The following is a 16,684-nucleotide window of genomic DNA, read 5'->3' on the forward strand; positions in this document are numbered from 1 at the left end:
AAATAGATATGTATCATTTATCTCTGCAAGTCATTTTATTGAGAATGATTTATAGCACATCAACAGCCATTGCAAATGCATTTGCTCTGTTTTGAGGGCCGCTCATTTTATTATGAATGGCTTACTGAGCAGAGAGAAACCAATTGCAGAGGACCTGCTTTCTCGGGGCTACGATGTTTTACAAGGGTTGCCTTAAAAATATTTTGTAAATTACTTATAAATCTTTTGTTGGCAAAATATCCTGCAGTCCAATTAATATTCCAACTCCATGGAGCCATTCTGAGAAAGAGGGTCCCTATGAAAGGGCCTCTGAAACCTGGCATCCTTTACATAAAACGGTAGCCATGTACTCTGACACAATTATATTAGGGAGACTTTGATTCCTCATCTGAAAGGTCAGTAAAAATTAGACTATTTATTTATTAGAATTTGATTGACATTAGGGAAGTTTCATGGCTGAGAATGAGAAGAAAAGAACACCCCTAGCTGATCTCGAACTTTTCTGTTCTTGCCGCCCAAAGAAGTCATACTGCTTGCCATTCAAGTACGAGATGGTCCATTATGTGTGAAAATTGCAGAAATGGATATGAAACACAACCTTGGTGTTAATAACTTGGGTTGGTTAAAAAAAAATGACTATTAAGAGTATCTTTAGTACCTTAAGGTACATCTAAACGAAAAATACAGAGTCTTGGCTACTGCAGTATAATACTGACAGATTTTTTAATTTCAGAAAGGGTAAACACTGCCAAGTTTTGAAGGTCTGCATCAAGGATACTGACATTATTTTCAAAGTCACAGTAATACCACAGCACCTCCCCTCGACATAAAACCCAGGGGGTTGACACCAGCACATCTCTCCCTAATCTATCCCGTGCATAACAATGCTGCCACAGGGCTCTCCTGAATATTTGCAACTGCAGGGGCAGACGTGGGTTTTGCAAATGAGGTGGGGGTGATGTATTTTATTGCCGATACTGTTTCACCTGTATTTAGTCCCACTGACTTGGCAAACCCAGGCCAATTGTCCTTGTTATAGCCCCTGTGTATTTCTCCCCAGCGCACTCTCACAGGGGGAAGACGGGAGCGTGGCCCGTACTTAACTGCCAAGCTGAATGGCTCTGTAATGTAGCTTCAGTGTGGCATAAATTAAGCTGTCATTTTTTTGGCAGCAAGAGCAGAGAGGCGATTTGCCTGTACTGTAACATTTGAAACAACAATTTTCTGGCTCCAGTACTGACTGACAGTTCTGTGTGATACATTCTCAACGTGTGTGCTTCAGGGCTGCAGCTGGAAACTGCCTTCGGGGCAAGGTATTGTCTCTATTAGCAAATCCTGACTGCGGTTGCCCTAACTGTAGACATTTCCTGACTCCTGCTGCCACTCAGCCGGAGGAGGCTGCCACCAGGCCAGCAAAAATGGCACTGGAGATCTATCAGCCTGAGCAAGGGACTTCAGCATGATTCTCGTATGCAAAAAATGGTCTTTTATCATGAAAATCAGATTGTGTGTTCCTGTGTGCTGGCTCTAACTATGCAAAGCCTTTTACAAATAGGGAGATTTCCCCAAGCTGGGCCAAGGTTTTGTGGGCAGGAGAGACTATTGGATGCTCTGAGGGCCTGCCCAATGTGGAATGGGAGGGCAGCTACCATTCCGTTTCCCGAGCTGCAGGGTAGCTACGGGTACAAAAGCAGAATGTTGATAAAGGTAATGAGGGGTATCAGCAGGAGGGTCTCCGGAGGGACCACAGCAAACTGCTCTTTCTTTAAATGTCCTCCACCCCCTATGCCGCCCCCCACAGATGACTATAAAGCAATATGGGCACCACTAGTTGCCAACGCTCCTGAATACACATAAAGGGCAGAAAAGGTTACCTTGAAAGCAGTCAAAATAAAACTGTAATCACATCAGTCAGGATGCAGCAGGGACAAATAAGTTATGCTAACCCTGAACTTGCTTGCAGACTTGCAGCTGGAGCACTTGAAGGTTGCTCCCCAGATCAGAGCGAAGGCTTTCACCAGTTTGGTTAAGCAAGGTTGCACCTAACCTACCCCCAGAGTGGGTCTTGATCACATTTTGAGAGCTCTTCAAGGAGGAATCCATGATTTCCTTGAGTCTGCATAGTCAAGCTATTTGCCGAGTAACTTGTTCACAGTCAGTAGATTCTCTGTTGTATAAAACTTAAGCCTTGGGCTTCCCTGGCAGCGCGGTGGTTGAGAGTCCGCCTGCCAATGCAGGGGACACGGGTTCGTGCCCCGGTCCGGGAGGATCCCACATGCCGCGGAGCGGCTAGGCCTGTGAGCCATGGCCGCTGAGCCTGCGCATCCGGAGCCTGTGCTCCGCAACGGGAGAGGCCACAACAGTGAGAGGCCCGTGTACTGCAAAAAAAAACCCAAAACAAAACAAAAAACACTTAAGCCTTTATCTGTTAGTTTTGCTTATTCTGTTTGGTGCTATCATCAGGGAAGATAGAGAACATGTCATAAGCATTCCTCATAAAATAACATTTAGAGGCTGTCTGTTCTCAGGTTCAAATATCTAGCTTGTGAAAGAATCATTTATTTGTCCAAACACAAAATATTTTCTATGTGTCAAGCACTGTCTTGGAGACACAGAGATAAATTGCAAATTAAAATTCAAGCCCTCCATTTATAGCCAAAGGCGTACCTTCCTTGCCCACCATTTCCCACCACTGTCCAAGCTCACATCCGTGATGCTGGTCATACCTACCTCCTCACTAGCTAGAGTGGCCATGTTTTCTCTTACTTTCATGTCCTGGCTCAAGTGACTTTATTTATGGGAAATGACCACGCCACCCGCTTCTCTTCCTGATTAACTCCCAATCCAGACAGGAAGTCTTCCCTGACTAAATCCTGCAGCCTAGTCAGGGTTAGACATCTCTGCTCTTGTTACTTGAGGATCTTGTATATATACCTCTTTCAAATTCTAACTGTCTTTTATCTGCCCATCTCTAAAGCTACACTTTAGGTCTTTTATGCTGGGGACCGTGCTTTACTCTGTAACCCTGCCACAATGCCTGGTACATTATGATAGGTATTTAATAAATATTTCAGTAAATGAATGTATACATTTATGGTTATTGTTCTCAGGATACACCCACATATCTTAAATTCCAAATAACAAAAAAAAATCTCTGATAATGGCTCATTTCTTTAATTGGGGAGAAAAAAATTACTATATAGGTAATTCTTGTTATATTTCTTTTCTGATATTCTGTCAAAAGTGTATTATGTCCCTACATTACTAATCCACGTTCAGGCTATGGTCAACTAGCTTCTAAAGATCTTCCTGCTGTGCCTAATATTCTACCATTCTCTAGAGCTTATTTCTGTAATTTGTGGAGCTATGGTCATCCATATTGAATTTTCATTCTGCTTATTCTAAGCCATATAACGAGCTTGTCAAAACCATTTTAAATTCTCAGGCTCGATGTGAACATTCTGTGTTTTCTCTGCCCATGACAGGATAAGGCAGGATAATATATGTGAAATAAGAAGATCCAAAACCAAAATGGGTAAAAACACTCCTCAGGTTCTGAAGTCAGCCGGTGGCAATGCCGTGTTATGAAAACTGGCAGTGGGGAGAGAACAGAGACCTGGGTTCTGGTCTCCGATTTAGCATTTACAAGCTGTGACTTTGAGTAAGTCACATAACCATTTTATACTTAGCCTACATACATATTTTTGTGCAGTTATTAGTGCTGTAGTAATGCATATCAAAAAAGATGTCAGGGTTCCCTGGTGGCGCAGTGGTTGAGAGTCCGCCTGCCGATGCAGGGGACACGGGTTCGTGCCCCGGTCCGGGAAGATCCCACATGCCGCGGAGCGGCTGGGCCCGTGAGCCATGGCCGCTGAACCTGCGCGTCCGGAGCCTGTGCTCCGCAACGGGAGAGGCCACAACAGTGAGAGGCCCGCGTAATGAAAAAAAAAAAAAACACAAAAACAAAAAAGATGTGAAAGTTAGGAAAGATTAAGTGAGAGTATTTTTGTTACTCTTAAATCTTCAGCAGCCATACAGATGTGCAACCAGTGGGAAAAGTCTCTGCTAATTCTCTGCCTGTTTCTCTATATCTTCTTCCTCCTCATGATCATCTCCATAACATTGATTAATTACATACCTACTCTATGAAAATCACTAAACCAAGCTCTATAGTAACCTATTAACCAACCAGCCAAACAGTGAGAAAAACCTCCCATTATATCTCGCCTTAAAAAACTTATGAAACACTCACGTAAGAAAAGATAAATTGAAAACAAGCGTCTATACTTGGGGTCCCCAACGCCCCCCCCACCCCGGGCCGTACAGCAGGAGGTGATCTGCCGGCAAGTGAGCGAAGCTTCATCGGCCACGCCCCATCCCTCCAAGTAGCTCGTGTTACCGCGGGAACCATCGCCCAACCCCCGTCCATGGAAAAATTGTCTTCCTCAAAACTGGTCCCTGGTGCCACAAATGTTGGGGACCACTGGTCTGTACGATAAGTGTCAAGTGAGCATTCCCCAAAATACCTGCTATCAGAGGTGTCTGGGACAGCTTCAGGCAATGTTATTTGAACCCAGACTTTGACATTTTGATTGAAATCTAATCAGTGGAGAGGAGGAAAAAGGGTGTTTCCAAGGGGAGGAGATGGTGTGTGCAAAAGTTCAGACGTAGAATTTGTACACCCATGTCCACAGCAGCATTATTCACACTGCTAAAATGTGGAAACAACCCAAGTGTCCATTGACAGATGAATAAACAAAATGTATCATTTATATACATGGAGTATTATTCATCCTTAAAAAGGAAGGAAATTCTGACACATGCTACAGTATGAATGAAACCTGAAGCCATTATGCTAAGAGAAATAAACCAGTCACAAAAGGACTAATACTGTATGATTCTACTATATGAAATAACTTAGAGTAGTCAGATTCATAGAGACAGAAAATAGAGTGGTGGTTGCCAGGGGCTGAGGGAGAAGGGAATGGGGAGTTATTATTTAATGGGTATAGAGGTTTAGTTTTGCAAGATGAAAAGAGTTCTGGAAATGGATTGTGGTAATGGTAACACAACAGTATAAATGTACTTAATGCCACTGAACTGTATACTTAAAAATGGCTAAAAAGGGAAACTTTACGTAATGTGTATTTCAACACAATTTTTAAAAAGTTCACAGTTAGAAAAGTGTAATTTAGAAAAAAAATGAATAATGGATGGATGTGGCAACACTGGGCCAAGAAGAATGAATATTGATATTAGACCATTGGGTTCGTCTGTGGTGGGACCAGATTGTAAGAGTTCAGGAAGAGAGTGAATGGTGCGAAAATGGAAATAGCATCACTTGCTTAAAAAGTTTGACCGTGAATCATATTTCACCTACTGTTATGATTAAGTTATCGGAATGCTTTGGAAAGTATTTTTAGAGTTAAGAGATACTGTTACCAGGCTTCCCTGGTGGTGCAGTGGTTAAGAATCCACCTGTCAATGCAGGGGACATGGGTTTGAGCCCTGGTCCAGGAAGGTCCCACATGCCGTGGAGCAACTAAGCCCGTGTGCCACAACTACTGAGCCTGCACTCTAGAGCCCATGAGCCACAACTACTGAGCCCATGCACCTAGAGCCCATGCTCCGCAACAAGAGAAGCCACCGCAATGAGAAGCCTGCGCACCACAACAAAGAGTAGCCCCCGCTCACGGCAACTAGAGGAAGCCCGCGCACAGCAACAAAGACCCAACGCAGCCAAAAATAACTTAAAAAATAATTTAAATTTAAAAAAAAAAAAGAAAGAAAAAAATTCCAAAAAAAAAAAAAAAAGAGAGAGACACTGTTACCAAACTAAGGTCCAGCTGCTTGCCACTCGAAAGTCAATGCTTGAGAGGCAAGCGTTAGTAGAAAGGAAAGGTTGCTTTATTCAGGAGGCTGGCAACCAGGGGCGAAGGTAGACTCATGTCCAAAAGCCAACTCTCTATTGCTGATCGGGGGGGCAAAAGCTTTTAAAGGGGGAGTTTCAGGGGTGTACAGGCAGAAGGGGTGCTACATGTCTCATCTGTCTGTTAGTTCTGACAACCATCTTGAAATTAGCCCTGTGATGATCTGATCAGCATCATCTTGATTGTTTTAAGTACAATTAGTCTTTTGTTCCAGGGTTGAGTTGCTCCCATTTCTTTGAGGCCAGTTCTCAGAGTTGTGGCAGCTTATGTCATGGCTACAATCTGGTCATCACGTAGTTAACTTCTTCCACTTGATGGGGGTTCCAGTATCTACAAAACAGCTCAAAGGCTATGACTCAGAATATTATCTATAGACCTTGAGGAGGAAGTAAATGTCCTTGACTTTGTTTAATGACTCAACTATTATTTGGTCTTGTTTGACTGCTTTCCTTTGCTTCTGCATTTTCTCACTTCTCTGATTAAATTTATTCTTTGGCTAAAGTTTTTCTACAGACAGAAGGCACGTGGAAGACATGGGGAGATGGGGGTCTCTCCTGGGAAGGCCCCATAGGGTCCTGCTCTGTTTCTATACTTTTCAACCAGGGATTGAAACCCAGATTCTAGCTTTGTTTTTGTAAGTAGCTAGCTGTGTGCATTGGTCAAGAAACTTAGCTCTCCTGGATTTTTCTTCCCCCTTCTGAAAGGTTCCCTACTTTTTATTATGAAAATTGTACCCTAGATTTGAAGATGTGGTTTAACATTCTGAATGAATTAAAAAATAATGACTGTTTTTCTGAAAAATCAAAACCAAAACACCACTAACCTGCACATCAGACAGTAACACGAGCTAATGCAGATTGAGAACTTGCACTGGGCCAGGTATCTCTGTAAGCACATTACATATATTAACTGATTTAATCCTCCCACAATCCTGCCAGGTAGGTTTTATTGTCAGTCGCTGTTTACAGATGATGGGGCTGAGGCAGGAAGGAGTTCTGAAAATTACTTGAGGGCATATAGTTAGAATGTAGTAAAGATGTGCAGTCTGAGGCCAGAATCTCAGGGAGTTATCAATCACATACAGTCATTCAGCATCTTCAGCTACTTACTATCTTATTCTGAATAAAAGAAATACCCAAATACCCAACATCACTTAAGCTTTGTGAAAGCAACTTGACTTCTATTTTTTTCTTTCAAGGATCCCTAAAGAACCAAGAATTGCCTATTGGGAATTCTCTAAATCCTTGCTCCTTGAAGTGTGTTCTACAGACAAGCAGCATCCGTATCACCTGGGAGCTTGTTAGAAATGCAGGAGCTCAGGCCCGATCCCAGACCTACTGAATCAGAATGTGCATTGTAACCAGATTCTCTGTGATTCCTGTGCACACTGAAGTGATCTCTAATCCCTTCCAGCTCTCTAGTGCCATGATCCAATTTCCTTTCCTGTCCTCTCACCACACTGACTTGTCCAGCAGAGTTTGCTCTGCAGAATTCATCCAGGATTACTTAACTTGCCACCCAATATCTTGTGCTCTCTTATCAACTGGGGAATTAAGTTGTTTCCATGAAATAAAATGTGGCCTCTACTGATTTTTTTGCAGTCCTCCAGTTCTGAACTTGACTAAATGTTGTCTCTTTTCACCCATAATGGGAAATACAAGTCTGTCACGGCAAAAGGCTCACCCATTTCTCGGGGGTCCTGACAGGCATGTGTGGAGATCGCTTCCCTATCACTTACCTTCACATATTTTGACACTTTCTCATACCTTTATTGCCTGCTGACAGAGTTACTGCAAATCCCCTTCCGACTGGCCCTCTACAAACTTCTATCAGCATGTTTACTGTATTCAGATGGCTACTGCCAGTCAGACAGCATCACCTGCTCAAACGCTCACTCAGACTGACTTCTTCTAGAGATCAGCTTTTCAGACCAATGGGAGACACAGTTAGGACTCCATGCTGCTGAGAGATGCTGTCCTGCTCCTTTTCTGTTGGACTCTTAAGTCCCCATGTCATAGAGCTATGAGTCAGGAGCAGCCTTGAGTGGAATCTGTGAGGCATTCTCCCTTCCCACTTGCTTTTAAAGTGAATTCAAAAGATGTAGCCATTTGGTGACGGTTCCTGTTACTCACAGGTTTCTAGGCTGCGTCAGTTTTTGTATGAACTAGCTTAGCATATTTATTGTATCCACATTGAGTAGCATCGTTATAATTAAGCACCTGTCACGATTTCCATTATACGCCCCGGTTTTAAGGGACCTAACATGCAGCCATAAATTTTACTTTTGACTGAAATTTGGCATGCCCGACTCCAATGCCTAATCACACTTTTCATTAAAAGCATAAAATTATATTATGCTTCCCAAATACTAGTTTACTCATAATTCTTTTATGTTCAGAGGAAAAAAGATGCAACTTCTCCACTTCAAAATGGTCATCAATGTTTTTTAAATTAAACATCTAAATATGATAAACTGGAACAAAACTATGTTATAGGGCATAAGAAATTTCATCACATGATTGATTTATAAACCTGAAGCTGTTATATTTTCAAGAATTAGCAGTGATGATTACATTAAAAGCAACAAATTATGTGCTTACGTAATTATATGTAAATACCCTAAAGAATTGTATACTCTAACACATTGAGGCAACTATGTCCAGCAACCTACCATATAGATATGGCTTTTTCTCAGTTGTTTGGTGGGGAGGGTTAGAGAGAGATGACACATGAACATGCCACTTCTGTGGCTGAATTTCCAGATGGGTAAATATATCGTAATACAGCCTGAATATGAAAAAAGAAAAGCCACCAAGATCCCCATTTATAATGAGAAATATTCCTCGCGATAAAATACTGTGACTGACTGAATAGTAGCCTCCCGATGATGTCCATGTACTAATCCCTGGAACCTGTGAATATGTTACCTGAAGTAGCAAAAGGGACTTTGTGGATGAGGTTAAGTTAAGGATCTTGCAATGAGAAGATTACCCTGTATTATCTGATGGACCCAGTGTAACCAACAGGGGTCCAGACAAGAGCAAGGCGGGAAGGAGTCAGAGAAGGAGATGAGACTGAAGCAGAGGGTTGAGTGATATGGGGTCACGAGCTGAGAATGTGGACAGCTTCGAGAAGCTGGAAAAGTCACACAAATGGATTCTCCCTTAGAACCTCCAGAAGGAAGGCTGCCCTGCTGACACCTTGATCTTAAGGCTTCTGACCTCCAGAACTATAAGAGAATAAATGTGTGTTGCTTTACACCCATAATTTTGTGGTAATTTGTTACCATGGCAATAGGAAACTAATAAAAATACTTTAGGAAACTAAAGCTTCAGGGAAGAAGACAGATCAAGTTCATTATTTTTAAACTTTTAAGAGCTGTTAGTGTCTTTCAGAAATGTAAAAGGAAATGCTTTGGGAAAGCTATTTATTAAAAATTTTTGAACTATTCTTCTTTCTCAATGATCAATGTTTCAAATGTCCCATTATTATTACCAGTAAGCCTAATTCTAACTGCTCTGGTTCAGGAATAGGGTATTAAATACCTGGGATCTTCCTCCCAAAGTAATGGATGCTGGTCTGTGCACCGTGTTGCTGGGCTGTCCAGCTTGACTTCCTGCTCAGTGCAGACTCCTTTATTGTTTGGGAGGATACTGGAAGCATTTTAAAAAGGGATCAGCAGGAAGGTTTGGGCTTTACAGTCATGTGAAACTATGGTGTTTAGCTCTCATTACCTTTTAAGTAAGCTGCTTCTGATAACGCATGTACGGCTAAGCTCAGTTTATTCAACTCTACCTTCCTAACAGGTGCATCTTAGACCCGGAAGCCCAATCCCTGTAACTATCTCCTTCAACCAAGAGGAAATTGCCAGTCCTCTGCTCACCTGTGTGAGAGGAAGAGTGCCAGGAATGCACCAGCTTCCGACAGAACACTGGCGCGCAGGTCGTCCTGGGTATGAGATCTCATGCATTTGCTTCCTTCTCTGAATAGTGTTGGCAGATAATGTGCTAGGTGTTCAGCTAGACAGATGACCAGATTATAAAATCTCTGAGTCTTCAAACTACCCTCACTTGGTTTAGGCCCCCAAAAGCGCTTTCCCAACCTTGTGTATTGCACTAGCAATAATACCACATAGGTAGCAGTCAATTAGATCCCTATACAGCCTGAACCCTTACAACCCAGCCGCAGAAGGAAGCTATTCATGCCAGCCCTGCTGCTCCCTCCAAGGGTGCCAGAGCCACTGTGGGGCTGGGATCATCATCCTGCATGTCCATCCCTGAAGACTGCATCCTGAGTCACACACAGTGATAGAGAGCCAGATAAACAAATGTTTGCAGATATAGAACCATGTAAGAATGCCTCTCCTCCCTCCAAAAAACAAACAAAAACCCCCCCAAAACACAACCTGCTCAAAAAGGAGATCTGCCACTTTTATGGCTTGATTATGTGTTTTTAAATTCTATACGTGACCAAACGGGACTCAACAACTCTTTCAAACCATAATGGGGCCATTAGATAATTTTTACCTGGCTTTGTACTAAATGGATCCCTAGGTAGCTGAAAAAGAACTGAAAATTGAACTGAAAGCACAGGGGGGCCTGCATTCGAAAACCCTGGGCACCATTTGCACATTATGTACCAGCTCTTATCCCTTTTGGCCTTGTAATAGGGTTATTTATGTATGCGTCTAATCTCTACTCCTGGACCAGAAACATCTAGGATCTGGGTACGAATAGATACCTAGTCATTGCACAGTAAGCATTTATTGGAAGACAGAGAAGGGAAGGGAGGAGGGAGAGAAGTAGGATGGCCCCTTCTGTTTGCCTCGTATATTTCCTCAGTAGACACCAGATAAAACAGGAAATGCACTTGACATTTGGCTGCAGGGGCCAGCCCTCCTGGCTCTTCTGTTTCCGTCTCCATAGGTCAGGAGGAGGTTGGCACCTGGAATGCCAGATGAGGCTACAGGAGGAGGAGAAGCCTGGACAGTGCTGAGTTTATGGTTTCACGAGTAATCCTGACGAATATGCTGTGGGCTCCCCACCCCATGGGTTCAGAAGCATCTCTCCAGGAGGTTTGCCCCCCACGGGAGGACGCTGGTAGAGACCACAATGCCAGTTTGCCTGTTTCCATGCTCCCATTGCCCCCTGCACAGCTTCAACTATGAGTAGCTGTTATTTAAGGTAATCGACCCAAAAGCCCAAATTTCAAGCATGTTATCTCCCATCTGGTAACTGCAGGACTTCTGTCCCTACTCAAGAATCTCTGGGCTGTTTGCATGTGCTGGTAAATTAGACTGAGCCAAGGCCCCTTAGAACCAAGGTTCCCCTTCCCTAGGAGTTTGATCCCCTCTGGACCAGGGCAGTTCTCTCAGGCTGCCTCTGCCCTCTGCCCTTACCTGGTCACAGTTTCATCCTCTGAGGTTGTCGGTGTCCTGGACAAAGTTTCTGCTGATTCCAGGGAGTTCTGTCATGCCCCTGGGTATCCTGAGGCTGGCCACTGCTTTTGCCAAGGCAGAAGATCAGAGATTGAGGTTAGGCAAAAGGGGCAAGCTGATTCCACAGCCCTTATCTCTAGTTGTATCTTCTTCATCTTTCAGTGGACTTTGTGGCTGGTCTTTGGATTCCACATAGCAAGAGGCGGTGGCCCCTGAGCTTGTTTAGAGTACCCCCTCCCCCCATTCCTTATTGTGGAAGGCAGAGTATTGATTCAAAATTCAATACAAGTTTCACCTGAGGTTGTAAGTTATGATGGTTGCCTGGCAAAGGTCTAGCTGGTCCCATGCTCTTCCCTCTTCCTTTTGTTTGATGGGCGTCCTGGATTTTTCAGATTCTCCTTCAGGAATTTTTTCCAGATTTACCTGAGCCATTTGGGAGGAGAGAGTGCCATTTGCATCCTTCACCCCTCCCAGAAAGCCCAGAGGCAATACTCGGGTCCATCAGGAAAAACTACGCTGATCCACCGGGAAACTACTCTTTTTCTTTTTATAAATTTATTTATTTTATTTATTTATTTTTGGCTGTGTTGGGTCTTCGTTGCTGCGCGTGGGCTTTCTCTAGTTGCGGCGAGCGGGGGCTACACTTCATTGTGGTGCGCGGGCCTCTCACTGCAGTGGCCTCTCTTGTCGTGGAGCACAGGCTGCAGGCACGCGGGCTCAGTAGTTGTGGCTCACGGGCTTATTTGCTCCGCGGCATGTGGGATCTTCCCGGACCAGGGCTCAAACCCGTGTGCCCTGCATTGGCAGGCAGACTCCCAACCACTGCGCCACCAGGAAAGCCCAGGAAACTACTCTCTTGGATGCAACAAACACAAAATGGCAGTAGGCTTGTTTCACTGAGTCTCAGCATTTTGCCTTTTGGGGCTAGGAGTTGCTTCCTCTAATCACAGCGGCCTGAACTTCACTGGACCGAACTCTGAGAGATGCAGTGGCTGGCTGCTTTGAGCACTGAAGGACCGGCAGGAACTTTTGAAACTCTTTCAGACAGAATGTAGTTCTCTCTTAAGCCTCCCCTTCCTCTGGGAAACTGGAAGCCCGCCCCACAGCAGGTTCTGAGGCTAACAGTGGGACTTATTCAAGGCTGGTACCACCTACACTACATCTTGTGGCAGGGCCCTTGTGAAACAAGGTTTCTAACCACCATGCCTGGGGAGACTTGCCCCCTGCCTGCTGCTAAGTGTTAGGACAACACCTGCGAGGCCGGCCATACGTGTGAACACCTGACTAACCTGTCCTTTCTCATCCCGTCTGCTTGGTTCACCTGCACGGGCATCAGGCCCTCCCCCTACCACCTTCTCCTTGCCCCTTCTGAGGCCAGCCATGCTGGCCCTTCTGTGTGACCTGTGCCAGCCAGTGTTCCAGTACTTTCTTCTTCCTCAGTTTGCTGAATGCACTTCCTCTCCATCCCACCCTATGAGAGGGCACGCCCAGGGTCAGGGACATGCCCAGGTTAGGGTAGAGGGGGGCTGTCATTACAGATGAGGATTCTAGCCATACCTGCCACCAGCTGCTTCATTTTCTCCAGAAAAGGGTTTACTCTTGGAAATTCTCTAACCAATGTAGAGGAATTAAGGATAACTTTCTAGGGACCCTTCTCCTTTCCTTGTATTTTCCTAGAGATAGAAGGAAAATTGACACACTCGGCAAGCTCTGGAAGGCTACAAGGTATTTTCTTTTCTCCTGAGTATTCAGACAAGCACTTTCTATGCCTGAGGAGGAGTTTCAACAACCAAATCAATTAGCTCTAATCTCTGGAGCAGTGGTTAATCCCTGGTACACAAGTGCATGATCCAGGATTCAAATAACCCCAGAGAAACCCCATAACATGTAACTCAGACAACCCTGGGCCTCCCAGTGGTGCTTCCAGTGTAGTCTCCTTGTGACTGAATCCCAGATTTCTCTAGATCTTTAGCCCACATCTAGGTTACTTTAAAACTTTGATCCATCCCACCCACTGAGTTTCCTCCTCCTCCCTGCAAGTTTTTTTGAACATTCCAGAGAGAACTTTGGATTTATGACCCCACTGCCATCTCTCATCACCCGCCTCCTCCCCAGCTGATTCTGAGCCATCCCCGTGGAGCCGCAGCTTGGCCACAGATGAGCCATGGTTCACTGCTGCCACTCCCGCTGCTGTCAGAAGCCCAGCCAGGATCCCCCTCTACTTTGTGAATTCAGGACAGTTCCCTGCCGCCATGGCCACTGCTGTTAATCCTTTGATCCCAAGTGTAGAGGGCTGAAGGCAGCCTCGCCTCAGTGGCGCTGTAAGAGGGGACTCGCTGTTTCCCTTTGTGTGTTATGCTTTGCTCGGAGGGGCCCGCGGCAGTGAGCTCAGTACCCTGAAATGTCAAGAAGTATGAGTGGGCTTCTTTTTGTTTACCTATAATCTGCAATAGTAATAACTCCAGAGTGACAATAGTAATAATCGCTAACATTTACTGAGAGCTTATCCCTCACTGTTCTAAATGCATTTTGCATGCATTCACTCATTTCATCTTCACAAAGACTCTGTGAAGTACCTTCCATTACTACCACCCGCATGTTACAGACAAGAAAACGGAAGCACAAACTAGTGAAGAATAGCCGGAGGCGGACAAGGAGGAAAGGTGGACCTGGAACATGGCTGTGGAACATGCGTCGTTAATGGCAGTGCCATTCTGCTTCACACGTGCATGTGCCAGCTGGTTGGAGTATAGGAAGTTTCATGGGAAACCAGCATGCGCCCCTGCCGCACCGTGTTCTCCTTGGAGGAATACAAACGGAGGCCAGGTCCCAGCCATCATGCCTCCCCACCCCACTTCCCTTGTCTTCTTTCTTGAGTGGCTCAGAGTCCTCCTCTGCAATTTGACCCATGTTCCTCCTCCCCACCTTCCACCCTACTCCAGGTAGTAAGACATGCCTGTGTTCTGGAACCTCAAAGATAGACACGGCCCGAGGACTTTTCAGAGCAGCCCCTTGTTCTCTCAGTAAATTAGTGGGTGCATATAGGTGGGGGAAAGATAATGTTTGCCTTCCCAGCCAGATGTCCCTGAATCCCTACCCCAGCCAACCAGGACCTCCCTCATAAAAATATGGATTATTTCATTACTATTCCCTAAAAAGCAAACTGCAAATCTTTAAAGTCAAATTTCAGATAAGGTTTTGTCAGAATGATTATTTTTCTTCTTCTATGAGATATTATTGAGGAAAGAAGTTAAAGAAATTAAGCGCAATCCAGACCATTTAGGAGAACTTGGCCAAAACAACTCATATTTCCCACTTCTGCACTATTCTCATCAAACATGATGGCAAGATCAAGTAACTATAAAGGACTTGGCATCACCATGGTCCAGTGCAGCTGGTTGCACAGAACTGGTCTAAAAATGAAATGATTCTTCTATCGTTTGCCTGTTACTCACTTCAGATAGAGAATACAAGAGCAAATGACCTTCTTCTCGGCTTGCAAGTGATGTCACTTGCATGCAGCTTCCTTGCATGGCCTCTTCCCCCCTCCACAGTCATCTCCAATGCTGTCTCCATTTGCTTTTTCCCTTATGCTATTTTGCATTCAAGCACATTAAATGCAACCCATGTTATACAAGCCATTATTTATTCTCGCATCGAAACACTGTAGGTCACCCACCACATGCTAGAGAGAGAAAACCCATCAACAAATAGGCCCTGTCCATTCAGCTTAATTGACATTTCCACTGTCTTTAACTAGGGTCTCTGCATAACAGCGTATACCAGAAAGGATGTGGCAAGAACACCCATTGGCTGCTGCCGGGCTCAGCTTCTATAATTGAGCGCCATTTGCCCAATGCTGAAGGGTTTTCTGGGCGTGTTTCCCTCCTTTGTCAATGCTAATGCAATGCCAAGTGATAAAGATGCCCTTTGGCATTCAACACTCTTAGCCTTTAATAATAAACACTTTCTGCATCTCAAATTGCTGCTATACATGAACAGGTTTTAGTCAACCTCTGAAGTGAATATGTACCTTCTCATTACAGGGCAACGGTGGTGAGAAAGCAATTCACTAAGCCATAGGGTTGGCAATCACCCATATTTTCTGCTATGAGTAAATAACTTCAATTGATTTAATCATAAAAGAATAACAGGAAAACTACATTGATTTCCAAATCCCTAATGTGAACATCAGACTCTATTGACCAGGCTGCGTGCAAGGAGGTTGTAGCCATTTGTATGAACTCAAGAAACATCAATACTTGATCATTACTCCAACAAAAAAAATGACAATTTGGGCCTATTTCAAAATGGATTGAAGTAATATTATGCAGGGTGATTGGGCAATCTAGGGTGATATAAGTGATAATACGCTGCAGTGCTCATTAGGTTAAAAAGAACAAAATCCATAAATTCTGGTGAACAGTTCTCCTGTTAATTGTAACAGGTCATTCACCTTCTATAGTAACAGTAATAACACACTAGACCTCTATTTCTATTAAAGCAGCCAAATGGTGTTGTCGAAAATTCATTTGTTGCTCATGTAAATTTAACGGCTCAGAAGAGCAGTCCATATAGAAAATCTCTATATAAATGGAGAAAAATAGTGTTTGTTTCCCTGACATTGACTGATCGTTTGGGGTTTAGAAGCAAAGCCCAAAGTCTTTAGGAGGAACATTAATGTATAAAAATGTGCAAAAAGAAATAAACGTGTTATTTATTTTAATTCAGGAGGAAGAATGTTGCACTGAGTAGTTAAATAGGTGAACATGTTCATGTAAGTAGGGAGAGGCTGGGACTATGGGGCCTCAGCCAGGACTATCTCAGGCAAAGTGGGATCTGAGCTCACTGTGGAGTGAAGAGGCTGACTGTAAACTCTGCCACTAAATTGCTTTGAAATGCCAAGTATGTCACCTTCCAGTTTGGGGTCTCTTCTTCACCTGCAAGATGAGATAATCTGTAACCTTGAAGTCGTCTTCCACCTATAGAAATCTGACCGTGAACCAAATGCTTGGAGAGTGATATTTAATGTCATCATTCTTTTACTTATTATTTATTACTAGGAATGCCTCTTAACTATTGATGATCTCACTACAAACAGTTCCTCCTTTACTATGCTTTACTGAGGCAAACGATGATTATGTTAATGAAAGTTCTTGTCTATTGCAGAAAATATAACAGGTGGGCCCTCTCTCATTGAAAAGACCCAAAGCTCTTGATATAATGTTTAAATATGCAAAACGTTGGTGAGCATCACTCTGAGCCCTTACCATGTGGTGAACATCTCAAGGGACTCACTGGTCGACTTCGTGGGTGC

The sequence above is a fragment of the Globicephala melas genome, chromosome 9 (assembly GCF_963455315.2).
Source record: "Globicephala melas chromosome 9, mGloMel1.2, whole genome shotgun sequence".
NCBI classification, from domain to species: Eukaryota; Metazoa; Chordata; class Mammalia; order Artiodactyla; family Delphinidae; genus Globicephala; species Globicephala melas.